The following is a 17356-nucleotide window of genomic DNA, read 5'->3' on the forward strand; positions in this document are numbered from 1 at the left end:
GATGGGGGGATACCCTAACTGAGTATTCAAACTGGGTGGGCTTGGGGCAGAGGTCAGTGCATGTGGTATCTGGGAAGGTTTCATGGCACCTCCACGTGGAGTTCAGCACACATGTGTTCGTCATGACATCTTCTGCCCCGGGGGAGGAGGCTCAGGTGCCTCATGGGAGGGTGGGAGTATTGGGTCTGCACAGTCAGGGTGCAGTGTTCGCAGCACAGGGCCTGTGGGAGGCCTCCTAGCTCCTGGTTCCTACCAGCTCCCTGGCTCACCCACATCCCAGCCTTGCTTTTCGGAACTCTCGGTTTAAAAGAATATCCTTTTCCTGAGGAAGAAAGGGCAGACCCGATGGTTGCAGCGCTGGCAGCCTGAGAAGCAGCCAGTATCATGTGTTGAGTGGCCTTGTGACATACGAGGAGTTTCCTGTTCCGTGCGGACAGCTTCGGTGGAAGGCCACGTTCGTGCCACATGGTTAATTTTGCCGTCGTCTGTGGCAAACTGGGTTCTTCGCTGTTGGGTTTCAGTGAGTCTGGTGGTGGTGATATTTTTTTAATGATTTATTTATTTATTTGAGAGAGAGGGGGGCGGGGAGAGAGAAAGAGGGAGCAATTTTTCCATCTGCTGGTTCATTCCCCAAGTGGCTGCTGTGGCCTGTCCTAGCCAGGAGGTAGGAGCTTCATCCAGGTCTCCCATGTGGGTGACAGGAACCCAAACATTTGGGTCATTTGCTGCTAGTTTCCCAGGCCATTAAAAGGGAAGGGAGCTGGATCAGCAATGGGTAGCCAGGACACGAACCAGTGTCCAGATGGGATGCTGGTGTCATTCACGGTGGCTTAACCCACAATGGCACAATACTGGCCTCCCACTTCTTGCTCTTCTCCCTCCCAGGTCCAGCCCTTGTCCACTGGAGCCAGGCTAGTAAGACAGGTTGTTGGGAGCCAGGGTACCTGCTAACATGGGTTTTTTTTTCCCTGAGAGTGCAATTTTAAGAGGCTAAAGCAAGCAAAGAAGATGTGTGCATTTGTTTTCCATTTGAACTGCCCAACAGGCCTCCAAACTCCAAGGATAAAAGCGAGAGATTCTTAAGATTCTTGGAGAAAGTTTTCTGGACCCTTAATTACCTTTGCCCCACTTTGGATTATCCGTGCTAATGGAGATGTGGAGAGCACAAGCCAATGCAGTCCCCTGATAATCCAAAAACTCTCAATGCTGCCATTACTTGTGACCTCCTCCCCCACCAAACCTTTTATCAGCACTGCTAAAAAGTGCCTGTGCACCCCCTGGGCGCTCGGCAGATTCAACTTGTTGACAGGCTGACGGGTAAAATTGTCTGATTTGAGTTTTATCTCTTTTTCCTTTCTCCTGCCCACTCTCTGGGGGAGGTGCTAATGAGCAGCCAAAGAACAAAACCGCAGGAAAAAGAGACTGCAAAAAAGCCAGGGGAACACACAAAATGATTAAATGGTTTCCGTACCCCCAAAACTTTATAAAGTCAGCTGTGTGGGTTTTTTTTTTCTTTTCTCCTGAAGTAAATTGAAATAACTAAAATGGGCCAAGTATGTGGGACCTGAACAGATCCTCACTTTGAAGCTTTGAATAGCATGGCTTCTGTATGGCATTTTAATTGTTAATCTTTATAAATGACCTCAATATTACCTTTCACGGTGGTAAAATGCCAGGGCATTTTCTTTTTTTTTTTTTTCCTTTCTTTCTAAAGATGTTTTTATTTATTTGAAAGAGAGCTAGGTGTTTTCCATCTGCTGATTTACATTTCTTAAATGGCTGCAATAGCTCTGACCGTACCAGACCCAAGTCAGGAGTCTGGAATTCCATCCTTATCTCCCATGTTGGTGCAGGGACCCCTGCCCTTGGGCCACTGTCTGCTGCTTTCCCAGGCACATTAGCAGGGAGCTGAATTGGAAGTGGAGCAGCTAGGGTTCAAATTGGTGCCAACAAGGGATGCTGGTGACTCATGCAACTGTTTAACCCACTGTACCTCAACACTGGCCCTTGGATGTTTTCTGAAAGACCTCGAGGGAGCTGAGAATTTGGATGGTAATGTCCTGTTGATGCCACTGGGGGTGAGTATTCCTAGGCTGGGACTTGGGGAGCAGGTGATGTTTGTTTTCTTTGTTCTGTTTTGGGTTTCTCAAACACATCTCCCTGTTACCAAACTTTGAGTCCCAGACACTGTGGGAAGGACCAGAACAGCGCTGGTTGTGTCTCCGTTCCATGCCTCTTCTCATAATTCTTCATAAATCCATGCTCTGGAGAATGGGCAGAAGAGACAAAGCCTATATAGATGCGAATCTGAGATCTTTCAAAATCCCCACTTGGGCTGTCCTTCAAGACCTGCAGGTACACCGTTTTGGGTCTGATGTCTTCTCAAGCTCACCACGTGTCCTGCTGCTGGGCACGGTCGCATGCCTACGTGACTGGAGTAGCTGATGGAGTGTGCCAAGGCAAAATGAAGGGGAATGAGAGGAAAGGAAGGAGTTGGTGTCTGGACCTCTCCCTTTGTTTTATACCTTCCACGGAGGAATGGACTTGCAGGACGTTTTCTGTATTTCCATCATCATTTTTGTTTCAATTTGCCAGATAACATTTGAAAGAGATTCCATAAACATCAAAGCAGCTATGAAATTCAGTATTTGTACGTGGCAGGTGGCTTATAAAATCAAGCTCAGGAACCACCTGGATTTGAGGAGTTGGGGTGATGTTTCAGGGTTCAGGTACGAAACAGAACCATCCTGAGTGACCAGAGTAAGGGACTGGGTGCAGGGTGTAGAACTTGCATTGTTATGAGACTCGGCGTTCAGCCATGCAGTCTGCTGCCTCCACCTCTTAGGCCAAAACGGCAGTTGCCATCACATCACAGCTGGGAGAAATTCTGGAAACAGACAAGAGGGTATGAGCTGGAAACCCATGAGAGTGGCTGAATGCATGAGTGCACAGTGGACTCCCCATCTGTCTCTGGTCACTTCTAATCTCAAGGTCAAGGTCCTGGATGCCCAGCAGGACAAGGTTTCCCCCTGCAGCAAAGAGCAGCAGGTGTATCAGGCCAAGGACTGAGAAGCTGGAGGGGCAGACTTGGCAGAAGCTGGAGCACCTGAGGTTTTGGGTGCGTCTGTGTGTCACTCGTGTGAGCTGGCATGTCTGCAGCAATGAGTACAATCACCACCCTGCCTGCTGCCCCAGCAGCTGCACCAGTCCTCAGAGCATGAGAACAGTGGCTGCTGTGTTATTTCTTTTTCTTTCTTTTCTTTTCTTTCTTTCTTTTTTTTTTTTTTTTTTTTTTTTTTGACAGGCAGAGTGGACAGTGAGAGAGACAGACAGAGAGAGAAAGGTCTTCCTTTTGCTGTTGGTTCACCCTCCAATGGCCGCTGCGGTCGGCGCACTGCGGTCGGCGTACTGCACTGATCCGAAGGCAGGAGCCAGGTGCTTCTCCTGGTCTCCCATGGGGTGCAGGGCCCAAGCACTTGGGCCATCCTCCACTGCACTCCCGGGCCACAGCAGAGAGCTGGCCTGGAAGAGGGGCAACCGGGACAGAATCCGGCTCCCCGACCAGGACTAGAACCCGGTGTGCTGGCGCCGCAAGGCGGAAGATTAGCCTAGTGAGCCGCGGTACCGGCTGTGTTATTTCTATCTTGTGAATCTTGAATATAATGTCACTTGTGGGCAACCTTGATTCCCAGCCATGCGGGGGAGGGGCTGCTGGGAAGTGTGTCTCTGGCCCGCTTGAGATGGTCCTAAGTCACATGGGGATGTGGTCCAAAGGGGCATTAGCATCTGGATGCACAGATGGGTGGCAGGGACTGCACACATTGAACAAAGGTACCTTTGTGGGAAACTTTGTTCTTGATGAATAGCAAGATGTTACTGTTTGGAGGTGTTGCCCAATCTGTGTTGCAAACCCAGGTGTTTCTGAGACTGATGCTGAGACAGTTGCATCTAACATATGTATGTATTTATTTGTTTATTGTATCTGCATTTATTAATTTATTGTGTCTGAATGATTCCACTTATGTGAAGTTCCTAGAGTAGTTCTATTCATAGAGATGGACAGTAGAATGGTGCTTCCTGGGACTGGGGTTAGGCAGGAATGGGTTCAGAGTTTTGGTTTAGCAAGATGGAAGAAAAAAATTGGGTGATGATGGTGGCACAACATTGTGAATGTAATTAATGCTACTGAACTGTATACTCAACAATGGTGACTTAAAAATAATTTTAGAAATATGTCGTTTAAAAGCTGTGTATCATGTTCATGGCCCCATAAATTATTATACTGAAAATTGAGTTTCAACAGTGGGCATGGTGGCACAGTGGGTTCACCTTCTGCTTGATAAGTCTACATCCCCTGGTTTGAGTGCCTGCCCCTCTGCTTTTCCAGTCCAGCTCTCTGAGGATGTGCCTGGGAGGCAGTACACGGGGACCCATGGACTTGAGTTCGTGCCACCCAGGTGGGAGGCTGAGGTTGAGTTTCCTACTCTGCTTCAGTCTGGCCCAGCCCTGACTGTGAGCATTTGGGGAACCAACCGGTGGATGGCAGATTCTCTCTGTCTTTCTGAACTCTCCCCTCCACTTTCACAATCAGCCTTTCATATTAATAAGTAGGTACACCTTTTTAAAGAAGTTCTTCCAGGAGACAATTAAAATACCATTTAAGTGTGCAGTGTAGTAAAATAATAACTTTCTATATTAGGTGAACATAAAAATGGCATGCGTAGAATAATTCTTCTTGGTGTGTGTTCATGTTGTATCATAGGTTCCGAACCGTGTGACAGCAAACTGTCACTAGTATTCTTAAGAGTGGAGTTCTTCCAATGTTACCACTTTTAACTTTTAAATACAACTGCCTGTAATTTTCAAAGTTGAAGTTTTTAGATTAAACCGTGAACACATTTAATTGACAGATCTTTATAAACCATGATACCTTTAAATGAAAAATTACTGTCTCTGTAAATGCTGGTGTATCTGGGAAGCTCTTAGAAACTTCTGTGAAATGGAATACATCCTCCATTCTGTTTTTTCTTTTCATATTGAAGTATATAAATATTTCAGCCAAAATATTTTTACAGGTAATAACTTACTGCTTTCATTCAGGGAAAGTTGCTGTGATAAAAAACATGTAAAACCAAACTCACCCAATTACCTGTCTTTTTATAATTCCTTTGGATGATTTGCCAAATTAAGATGCTGCAGAATCATAGGCTTTCTGTTTCAGTTTATCCTAGTAAAAACAAGAATTTAGGTAGTTTTTAAACAGTGACTCCGTCAAAATATTCTTTGCATAGTTATTCTGAGGCACAGTTACAGAATTTCAGAACAAAATCTTGTGCATTATTTTAGCTCTTAGAACTTAACGTGTCTAAATTTCCTTTTTGCTTTTTCTGTGATAAACTTCAGTGTGCTTTTCTACACAAATTTTTCCTGTAATTGCCATCACTGAATTCTTCAGTTTGTAGGGTTTTTGTTCATTTGCTGAATGATTTTGAACAAAACAGAACTAAAGTTTCGAGTACTCATTTATTTACAAAAATAACACTGTTACAGAACACTTTGATTGATTTATAAAGTAGGTCCTCACAACAGATGACAAAAAAAAATTAATGATAAACTTCCAAGAAGGAAAAAATCATACAGCCATACTCTGTTTTTTTTTTTTTAATTCATTTTTATCAGCTTGGTCATTACTGTAATTTTGGGTCCTTAGCAATATCAGAACATGTTTCCACTGAAATCTGCAATGAGTGAAAATTAATGCAGGATAGCGGTCCTTTGATCTAAAGGAGCAGTCACTGATGGTCAGAGCAAGGTGCAGGTGCACCTTTTGCAGGTTTGTGTAATAAATTATTTTGGGTTCCAGGCTTGTCTTTGAATAGCTGCTCGTCTTAGGTAGTACTTCCCCAGCAGATCTGTGGCTTTTGTTTCTCCTGTACTCAGAGATACCACCCTGATTCCTTCACTGGCAATGGCAAATGTCAACACATCATCTGTGCAAGTGGCAAGGTTTTACAACTTTCTTAAGAAGTGGAAATTCGGGACTTCAAGTTTCTTTAAACGTGTGTTTTAGTGGCATTGAGCTCATCGTTACCCAAAGAACTTACTGTGAAGTGAAAACGCCCTACCAAATAGTGAATAGCTGGAGATCTCCACCGCGCACGGAGGGATGGAAAGCGATAGTAAGAGCTCTGGCTGTTCTGCAGGAGCCTTGAGAGGCTGCTGAGATGGTGCACTTCCGCTGACTCCACCACCTCTGAGCTGCTTCAAGGTGTGGACCGGCACAAAAAGCCAGCAGAGGCAGTGGTGAGCCATTCGTCGCTCACCACCACCACAGACCAGACAAGCTAGCTCTCCCCAAGTGTTGCTTTTACCTGAGTACCATGCACGCTGTCCTGGAAGGAGGAGTATGAGTTGTCCTTGGAAAGTCTCTAGAAAGCAGGTGCAGGCTAGCTGGCCAGTGTTCAGGTTTAATTGTGTGTGAATGCGCGAATTCTGTCACCCACAGCCGGACGCCAGCACAGCAGAAGGTAGAGGTGAAAACTGTGGGTCTGTTAGCCCCATCCTGGATTATTATTTAATGCAGCTGTGACTAATAATATTTTCTTATTAAGAAAAATCCAAGGCAAATTTCAAAACAAATGAAACAGCAGGACTCCAGGAATAACTTGGATTTATCTTGGGCAAAACAATATAAAGAATCACTCTGCCCCAAAATAAGAGCTCTTGGATTATTTGTTTGGATATGTGTTTCACTGTTCATTTGCAGACCTGGAAGCAGACTTGCCCAACACAAATCTTCCTTTATTGGCAAGTGGATCTCCCTGGGGAATCATTAGGCCTTGGTGGAAGCTTGCACAGGGAGCGCTCTGGAGGTGTCTTTCCCCAGTAACAAATCCTGGGTGTTCATAACAGGAGGTGTGGAGCTTCGGAGGTGCCGTCTTTGCATTCTTCAGAGTGGACCCCGTTGGGTTTGATGTTGTCAGATCTGAGATTATTCTGAATCTTAGTCTGGACAGCTGTATGTGTTATTTTACGCTGACCATAATTGGTAGAGATGGTTATTAAATGGAAATAGTTGCATTCAGTGTTAGGATAATTTCTAAGATTATAGTGTTTGCTCCAAATAAAAGCATATCAAATCCAGGATTCACATTTTAAACAAACCAGCAGGTACTTGAAACAGAAAAATGACTTTATTCTTCTCATCTTTTTTTAAAAAAGTTATTGTCCGTTCTAAGATACATCCAGTTATTTATCTTCCACCTTTCTGAAATGGCATGGGTTCTGTTAACCCTTCAGTCCTCCTCTGAAGACAGGCTCTTCCCTTGGGGTTGGAACCTAAATTATACCTGCTTACAGAAATATGTTTTGGGTTAAAAGAAATCATGTTTGATTTTATTTTGAACATAGTGTCCAATTTGCATTTTCTTATTGTAGGCTGTCACTTGCTTATTTCAGAAACTTTCCTGGAAGAGTTTGGCTCGTTCCCCCCAAGCCCCCACCCCCGGGTCTGCACATCACTGCCGTGTGGAGGAGCTGCTGTGAAGAGTGGTGACGGCTTACAAAACACCAGAGTTGCTTAAAAAGGATGACTTTGATTGTGTGTGTTTTGTTCCCATCACAATAACACTTTGCAGGTGATTATTAAATTAGAGATTTTCTTTGTTTTTCTAACAAAAAAAAAACCCCTTTGTATGTCAGCGCCAATTATGAGTGGTAATTTTTCACATTTTACAAAAGATTTTTCTGTCCTACCTCCACGCCCCTCCCCCAGATAAAGAAGGGCTTTGACATTCTATGACAGGGAGGGTTTTTTGCATACACAGTGCTTTTGACTTTTCTTTTAAAAAAATCTGTTGACTCTATTGAAATGTGACAGGACAATATTTAACCTGAATAGAGGCATGTTGACTCCTCTTATTAAAACTGACAGTTAAGGACGTTTCTCTCTTTATTCCTTCTGATAGACGCAGACAAGTCTTCACTGCTAACTAGTATACAAAATCAAAAACAAAAAATACAGAGCGAAGAGATGACTACCTTATAAACAATATATGAATGACAATCGCAAGTTTAATCTAGCAAAGAAACCTTTTTTTATCCTTTAAGAAAATTAAAGCCCTTTCAAATTAACTTGATATATGAAGACAGACTGACATCATTAATTTTCAAGTATTCACTCTTCTCCTCCCGAGTGCTTTTCCTTGCAAAGATACGGATTGTTCCGCTCAGCCCTGGACAGGGCCACAGCGACATCTATGGAGGGATTCTGGGCCGCCTTGGAGTCTCACGTAGGCCTCGAAGCTCTTGTTCCTTGGAATTTCTCTCTCTTGTTTACACTCTTGGGACAAAAATGGTGGCCATGGAGGTTGTCCTTGAGCTCCAAGCTAACTGACACTTGGTCTCTTTGAAAAACAAAAATGGCTGGAAATATCAGGCTTTCAAGTTCTGTCTTGTTGGGCCAATAAAGAGCCTCATTAGCATGAATGAGGCTTAAGTTCTTTTCAGTTGTACGTGGAGTGGGCCTCTTAGGAGGAGCACAATCGGGGTCTGATGCCAACTTTCAAAGATAGACAGGAACCGTATGGGACCGGGATGTCTCTGGGTACTTGCCCACTCTCCTCATCTTCCATGAGTCAAACCTCTTGAAAGGGACTATCTCATTCCTTATGTATAATGCTCTGGATTCTTACATGAGCCACTGAGACTCCAGATCTTTGAGAGGGGCCATGGGAGGGTATTATACTAGGATGAATGACAGTGTATTTTTGGTTGTAATGGAATTACAGCTTTAGCAAAACCGTGAGTGAAGGCAGTTGCTGTCGGGTGGGCAGAGTTACCTCTTGTTCTCATTTCCATACTGTGCCCTGTCTCCTCTGCGTTTATCACCAAGTAAGGACGAGTCAAATGATCGGCAAGTTTCTCAACAATTTGATTGTGGACGGTCAGGAAAATAGCAGTTTGTTCTGACAGCCTCCTGCATTCATCATGCGGAGGAATCGTCCTTCGGTGGGTCAATACCAGTCCGTCTCGTTTGTTTTCAGAATCACGCTCTTTGTATTCTCCGGTTGTCCCGCAAGGATCTAGGAAGGCTGTGTGGTGCAGGGAGCCTGCAGGTGTTCCCATGAAAAGAAGCTGTGCTCCCCTCTTCTCTCTCTGGAGAACAGTGACCCCATAGTGTCCCCGTGAGACCTTCAGGACCTGAGGTACAGGAGGACCCATCAGGAGTTGAGGTCTGAAAGGTAATCGGAAAGCTTTAGAAATTGGTACGTAGAGGTTCTAGTTCCTGTGCTGCGTGTGTATGTCAAGATTGTAGGACAGGGCTGGCATGGTAGCACAGTGGGTTCAGCCACTGCTTGTGCTGTGAGCTCAGGTTACTTTGCTTCTGATCCAGCTCCATGCTAATGAGCCTGGGAAAGCAGTGGAAGATGGTCCAAGTACTAGGGCCCCTGCCGTTCATGTGGGAGACCCGGATGGAGTTCCTGGCTCCTGGCTTCCCTGGCCCAGGCCTCGCCCATTGTGACCATTTGGAGGATGAGGCAGCAGGTAGAAGATCTCTCTGTCTAGCTCTAGCTCTCTCCCTTTTTTCTTCCTTTCTGTTCCTATACAGTTCCTCTTTTTCCTTCTCTCGTAGGCTTCTGCCTTTCATCTACATTATTTTTTATAAAAAATATTTGCATGAGAGGCTGTCAAGGGTGTCATGGTGTCTATCTGGGCTGTGGTCCTCGATGTGCTGCAGGGGAGTGGAGGGAGGGCAGCCAGTGAAGGGCATGGTCAAGTTGGTCAGCACTGTGGGCATCTGGATGTCATTCTGCTGGAAACCACATGGACCACCTTTCAGAATGGGGCGGTTGAAGGGAAAAGAAGCTGTTCATCCGTAACTCCCTTCCCTCATTGGTTGAGGGTTATACATGGGCGTTAATTTCCCATGTGTCTTCCTGTGCTGGAGACAGCAGGAAGATAGTGTGTGTAGGAACTGCCTCATATCTACTATATGGTGAAGACATCAGTAGCTCCTGGTCACATGGTTCACACAGTTATGTGTAATTAGCACTCTTGGTGTGTTTGTGTGTCGGGGGATTATTTCACTGTTACACATGTGTTAGGGTGATTGTAACCACTGTAACTGCCAAGCAGGGGCCCTGGGCTCTTGTGGGATGCAGAAGGAAAGTTGTCAGGAGTGGTGAGAAGGAGCTACAGCTTCCTAAGGCCTCTACTTGACCATTTTGGCTGTAAGCAAATGTCATTGCACAAAGGAGAGCCCATGAATTAAACACCATAGCTGTCACAGAATCATGAGGGTTATCGTGTCGGAGACTGAGTTGCAGGCCACAACAAATTATGTTTTCTCTTGATTTCACCTGCTGTTGTTTATTGAACACTGCTGTCCAGTAGAATTTTTTACAAAGATGCAAGTGTTCTCCATCTGGACAGTCTAACATGGCAGTTGCTAGTTCCATATAGCTGTTAAGATATGGCTGTTAGGTCTGCATTAGTCAACTTGGGTTGCTATAGACTGGCGGTTGAAACAATAGAAATGTGTTTTCTCCTAGTGCTGGGGGTGAAGAGGCTGATTTTGTCTTGAGGCCTCTGTTCTTGCGTTGTACATAGCCGCCTCCCTCAGTCTCACACGCTCTTTCCTCTGGGTGGGCTTCATTTACCAGGCGCATCTCTCTGTCTCTGCAAATTGCCTCTTCTTACAAGGACATTGGTCAAATGGGATTAGTGAAACTCACCCTAAAGACCTCCTTCCAACTTAATTATCCTTTAAAAAACCTCATCTCCAAAGAGGGACATATTGAGATACTGAGGGTCAGGACTTAGACCTCTGAATTTGGGGAGGGCACATTTCAACCTGTAATTGGGACTGAAGAGCGAAATTTCTGATTTTAATTAATTTAAGTTAAAATAACCACATGTGGGAGTATATCTGACAATTCATCTCCAGAAAATCTGCCTGCTAGCCTCTGTAGTGAGTCTGGAAAAGTCCACAGCTATGACTTCCTTCTTTACCACCAAGGAGATCCTTAAGGGGGAACTCTCAGCAGCCTGCTGTGTCCTGGGGGTGTCCACATCAGCAAGAGCCATCACTCTTTGGTTGACATTGAAGGACCAGGCTGGAAAAGACAATGGAGAAAGTCCTGAGGTTCCAGGTTAAGAGCAGAGTCATAGGCCCAAGACAAAGTCATGAACCTAGAAGCTAGATGAGACCAGAAGAAAATCTGGCGTAAGCACAGGCAGTCCCAGACATACGCGCCGGCTTTGATGATGTATACTTTCCTCTTCATTCAGAGCTGCCCCAACCCTTGGTGACAGAGGAAAATCTAAAACTTCTTAGCTGAGAGTAAGTCTTCCTCTTCTGACTTAAAGCAGTCTCTGGGTTGCAGCCATTGTCTTTACAATGAAGAGAGAGTTAGTGAGATTCAAGCCTGTTTTTGGAGAGAGTTGTTTCTTACGTTTGGAGCCATCCAGTCTGACCACACTCCTTTCGTCCTGCTAGCTTCTGGATACTTGGAGAGGATATGTCTCCTCGGTGGTACCGGACGGGAGAGGTCCCTGGCCCTCATTCTGTCCTCGGGCCTCCTCAGTGGCCCGAGTAGGCCCTAGGCACTCAGTGCTGGTGCCCCCAGGGGTGCAACTGGATCTCAGTAGTCTTTGCAGGTTCTGTGTTGGTCTGTCCATCACCTCCGGCCCCCTCTGGAGGTGGCACCTTCCTGTCTCCTGTCACCTCCACCCTTGTGGAGACATCGCATCCTCTGTATTGTGGCCCAGGCTTTGAGAACTAGAATCCTGCCTTTAGTCTTGCAATTCTCAACAGGGGCTGGCTTTATCTTCTCTCCAAGGGACACTAAAGGTGTCTGAAGACATTTTTGGTGTCCCGTGTGTGTGTGTGTTTACATGTGTGTGTGTTTTGGAGGTTTTTGGATGACACTAGCATCCAACGGGGAGAACCAAGGGTGCACTTAACCACCCTACAGTGCCCAGGGCAACCCCACAACAAAGAAATGTATGGACGGAAACACATTTTTGAGGTTGACAACTTCCTTCTAGTTTGTTCTTTTAGACTCATCCTTCAGCCATTTCCAAACAAGGCTTTGGTAGCAATAAGGCCTGTTGATTCTACTACTGAAGTAAGTTCTCTTGGGAGACTTGGAATTTGTCTGACCTTTGCCCTAAGAATTAAAGAGCAATCTTGACCAAAATAGGAGGAGCAGCACAGTTAGGTGAGGGTGTCTATCACCCTTTGCCCTTGGATTTGCCCTGGAGTCTTGACCCCAAAAAGAAAAGTCAAGATGCTTGCGTCCAGTTTGCTTCTTGTTCCCTCTTTGCACATTCTAATTTATTCTACCCTGTGCCTGAAGGGATTGGATGTCTCCCTGGTGTGACTTTGTCAAGAAGAGCTTTTGCTGGCTGCCCTTCCCTTACAGGGCTGCCTGTTTATCTAGTGGATGCTGAGAGGACCCACAAAAAGGAGAAATGAAATGGTTTCATATTTTCAGATAGCACGAATGCAGAGGTAGGATGCTCAGTCGATGCTCTCTTCTGTGACCTGAATCCCTTCTGGTTTGAAGGGGAAGCTCCATTGTTCCCAGCAGCACTGCTCATGTCTGCTTCCAAGTGGCTGAAACTTTACATAACCTAATTCCAAACAGTTGCTGAGTTGAGAGAATGGGAGACTTTGGTTGTTTCCAATGCTTCTCTGTTCCCTTCCCTTTCCCCTGACCCAAAGTAGTGTTCACTGAACACCCTTGTGTGATCTTCTCAGCCCCTGCGCACACCTGTGTACACACACACACACACACCTGACAACAATGAGCACTATTTCTCGTCAGAATGAGACCCCTGCCTCCTTGGGGCTCCTAGTCACCACCTTGGTCTGAACCACTGGTGACCACAATTGATTTTATATTCAGCACCTAATGGGCCATGTCAGGTGCTTTTCCTTTGGTAGTGTGGGTGTGGGAGCTGCTGGCCTCCAAGGCTGAGCATGTGTCTCCTTTTCCTTCGCTGCTGCCTCCAGAAAACACAACTCTGTGGCCAGGGCTTGGCAAAGCCTATCGCATTAGAAAGCGGGCTGGAACAAGAAATACAGGCCTAGTTTTCTTTTTATATAAAAAAGCCTTTAAAAATCTTTAAATTTGTTCTTCAAGAAGAAATAAACCTTTATTAGACCCTGTGTATTGCTGTAAATTTGATTGACCAGATGTTTGTCAGATTTAATATACGCTGTTTAAAAAGTTGCTTTCTACATCTCAACCGAGGCCCTTTCTGGTAAGGAAGGAGCTGATTTACAGGAAACAATGAAATCAGTTTTTACACCTTACAGATGCTCTAATCCTATTACAGACTGAGGGGTTTAAAACTCCTGATGTTTTCTTCCTTTATGTTTATGGTATGAGTGATTTTGGAAGGAGAGAGCCAAGGCAAGAAAATATTTGAATGAAGTACTCCTCAGGGTGGACTAGCAAGGGGCGGATGGAGGAGGGATGCTTGGGATGGCTGAGGTTTTTAAATATTCTTGGAGCTGTGCTTTGGAGGGTTCTTTGTGTTTGGTTTGCTTTTCCAGCACTTGGTATAGGCCAAAGCTGAAAGATCACTGTGGAAACAGGTCAGTGATGCAGAAATCTTGAACCAGAACCCAGGAGGTTGCTACACAAAGTAGTGTGGGACTAGTTTCTCTCTTACCCCACTAAACTGAACCAAGACTCCATAACGCTGTAAAGTTCTCTCCCAAACCATGCCATTCATGTGTTTCTTCAATGACTGGCAGGCTCACATGCCTACATGGGCCAGGCAGGGAGCAAAAATGACCAAAGTAGCCCAGACCACCTTCTGAAGGAAAGTGGGCAGCCCAAGCCCCACCAAAGGATCAGCAGGGTCCTCAATTACATCGCATTGTTGGTGCTTGGGGAGGTGAGCCCAGTAAAGAGGTAGGTGCCAACACTAGCAGGCAGCATTTGTCTGGAGTGGAGATTCTGTCCATGGACTGTAGACTTTAGTAAAATGTGAGTAAGTAGAAGGCTGTCGGGTGTGAGTTAGTAGTCTGCAAATTTGATGGCTAGGATTGGTGCAAATTATATTAAGGGATGGGCATGTGGCCTTCCAGTTAAGATGCTATTGGGGAGCCTGTATTCCCTGTTAGTGTACTTGGATTTCCGGCTCCCAATTTAGGCTCCTGCTATGGCAGACCCCTGGAGGCAGCAGCTGATGACTCGGGTGGTTGGGTCCCTGCCGTCGTTGTGGGAGACCTGAATGGAGTGCCCATCTCATGGCTTTGGCCACTGCTGGAGGCTTTTAGAGGGAACGTGGTGGTAGTGAATCAGTGGATGGGAGCTTTCTTTGTCTTTCTCTTTCTTTCTGTCAAGTAAATAAATAAATAAATAATTTTAAAATGATTTTATATACTGGATGATGACATAATTTGTCAGCCTTTTAGGGTATTCAACAGATACCATTTATTATTGCCACTTGTTCCATCAAAGAATGGACCACCAAAGAAGTAATCTCATGTGTGCCCGTTCACCTTTCCTCCTCAAGAAACAAGAGTAGGACAGAGACCCTGAGAAGCAGACATCACTAGGGACAGAAGAACCTTAGAGAGCGTTGCATTCAGTCAGTTCAACCTATTTTGAAGACATTGTTTCCTGGATTTGCTAGCTCTTTGTCTTAACAATTAAGTCTGTGATTGTTTAAGAGACTCATGGGAGAAATATGCTCTTCTAATAACCCAAACAATGCGATCAGAAAGAGGAAAATAAGTGCTTTCCCAGTTCTGCTTTCGTATGGTGACCGCTATAGACATTGTGGTGTGTACCTTTGTCATCATCTTCCGATTGTGTGTGACTTTGGGATCCTGCTGTCTGTGCTATTTCACATCAACATGCAGTGTGAATCTCTTTATTTACTAAACACTCTGCAGCACTTTAAATGGGTGAATAGCATTACATTTCATGATGTACATTTGATGTTGTTACATATTCATATTGTTCCTCATTTTGAATTTTCCAAGCAGCACTAGAATGATACTGTACCTAGAGAACCTACCTTGTGTATATTCTATCTTGGTTTTTCTTTTTTTGTATTTTCCTCAGTCTCTCCTGAATACCTTGCATGTAAACACAAGTTCAGTTCATCTGTATGCCCAGTGGAAACCATTTGTGAAGCGTTTAGGGAATCAGTAGTGAAAATACTTCTTGGCAGTTGGCTGCGTTTCTCCTGTTGGGTATCGTTGGATCATCTTTTTGAAGTAAGATTAAGCCGCCTTGCTAGAATGGGTGGCAAGTCCTGGTCACATTGCTGGAAGGAGAACGTTTGCATCATGCCATCAGGCCTCAGCATTTCTGTTTAAGATTGTGCACACTTGTCAGGAACCCACGTGACTGTCGACAAGTTCAATACTGAGACAGCTGGAAATGTAAGGGTAGATCAGAACTCACTATCCTATGTAACCCTTCTGCTTAGAAAAGAGATGGCAAATGCCTCGCTCTCTTAATATCTGGTTGCTTCTTCCTATGTTGTTTAAATAGGTTTCCCCCAGGAAAGGTCTCCTTTCCAGAGAGATTTAGAATCTCTGTGGTACCCAGCTTGCACAGAAATGTCACAGACCTTCTTTCAGAGTCTTTCTTAGCCAGATTATTAGGGGCACTTTCATTAAATGTGTCGTGGTTTATGTCCCCTTTCAAAGTCTTTGCACCTAATAGTTCACGTTCACAATTCGGTTTTTCTTTTAACAAACACGCTTTTCTGGAGGTTTTGAGCACATCTAATTTTCATGGCATTGTATTTCATATCATATTCTTTCCACTGTATTTTGAGCTGTCTTCTCTGAATGGAAGATGAGAGAGAAGAGTTTGTACATTTGAAAGAAGTTTAATTTTGCAGCCTAAGAACCAGAGCCAAATGTGAGAGGATTTCTTGGTTCATAGAGTTAAAGTTAATATTAGGAAAAGAGTGTTAGCGACCAGGATAACTTGGCACTGAGTTCTAGTGTCTGGAATGTATTTAACTCACCCTGCGGTTTCCTTAAGTGCAGATGAGCGGCGCTCCAGGGTGCTCTCAGCGGAATGGGAACCGCATCGCCCTGCCTGGCTTCTGAGACTCGTGGTCTGCGTGCAGCATGTGAACGCTTATTTACCGGCTCTTGAGGCGCGAGCACAGGAAGCTCCATGAGGACAGGCCCCTGACCTGTTTGGTTTTCAGCTGTAGGCTGTAGTTCTACCCTAAGAAATAGGAAGTGCTTGATGGCTACTGAATCGGCAAATGAACGAGTGAACTACCAAAATGGGATTAAAAAAAAAAAAATCTATTTGATAGGGGGAGGGAGAAAAGAAAGGAGAGAGAAGGAGAAAGAGAGAGAGAAACATGAACCCTCCCGTCTTCTGGTTCATTCCCCAAACTCCATCAATGACTGCAACAGGGACCCAGTTATTTGAGCCGCCACCACTGCCTCCCAAGGTGTGCATTAGCAGAGAACTGGAGACACGAGTGGGAGCTGAGAGTCAAATCCAGGCATTCTGATGTGGGACGCAGCACCCTCACCACCACACGGGTCATTTGTGAACAGTTCCCAGAGTTTAGATACTGTTCTCCTAGTGACGCGACCTCCAGCAAGAACACGAGAGATGGCTCCATGGGTGCTGCTTTGGATGAGTGAAGATGTCAGCCCTGGTGGGGTCAGTGTGAACGCCTTGTCCATGGGTGGCGTGAAAGGGAGGCGCGTGGCGGGACGCTCATGGCTGCCCATTAATGCCGTCTGTCTTTGAGACATCCACTCTGTGCTCGTGTGCCCAGAATCATGGTTGCAGGCCCCTGGACACCAGCTTCACCCAGTGCTGTTCTGAGTTCTAAAGTCTCATTCTCTGTGGGATATTTGGTGTGTCATATCCAGGGTACAGCTGTCTTTGAACACGTGTTTCCCTTTCTCTGTTCCTTCACGTGGTGACAGCTAGAAGAACAAGGAGAGACTTACATGTCTTTATAACAGCATTGTTGTGTAAAAGGGGCTGTGTTTCCACCTGGCCCAAATCAGTTTCTCTTGTCATTCTTAATATTTACACAGATTCATTTACAAGTAGAATTAATTAATGATGAATTGAAATTTGATAATAGTTTTTGGTTTGTTTTTTAGTTTTAGAGTTCATTTTGATTTTATTTGGAAGGCACAAAGAAGGAGAGATCTCTCAAATGCCTGCAAAAGTCAAGGCTGGGCCAGCCTGATGCAAGGTAACAGGACTCAATCCATGTCTCTCACACAGGTAGCAGGGATCCAAATACACCTGTTGCCTTCCAGGCTGTGTATCAGCAGGAAGCTGGATTGGAAGCGCAGATGAGACTCAATTCCAGGCACATGGATATG

At 45.1% G+C, this 17356-nt stretch overlaps 1 long non-coding RNA gene across 4 annotated transcripts in view; it reads left to right on the plus strand.

Moving 5' to 3' along the window:
- The window catches only part of LOC138846800 (uncharacterized), a 773267-nt gene that overhangs the window by 299004 nt on the left and 456907 nt on the right, over positions 1-17356 (plus strand). The window contains exon 4 of one of the 4 annotated variants that reach the window (XR_016225368.1): positions 7459-7644. The exons of the other annotated variants lie outside the window; for them this stretch is intronic. This is a non-coding gene — a long non-coding RNA (uncharacterized LOC138846800). Of the gene's footprint in view, positions 1-7458; positions 7645-17356 lie in introns of those variants that run through there. 4 annotated transcript variants of the gene reach the window in all.

This window comes from Oryctolagus cuniculus, chromosome 18 (genome assembly GCF_051225735.1).
Source record: "Oryctolagus cuniculus isolate XC-2025 breed Fujian yellow rabbit chromosome 18, ASM5122573v1, whole genome shotgun sequence".
Taxonomy (NCBI): Eukaryota; Metazoa; Chordata; class Mammalia; order Lagomorpha; family Leporidae; genus Oryctolagus; species Oryctolagus cuniculus.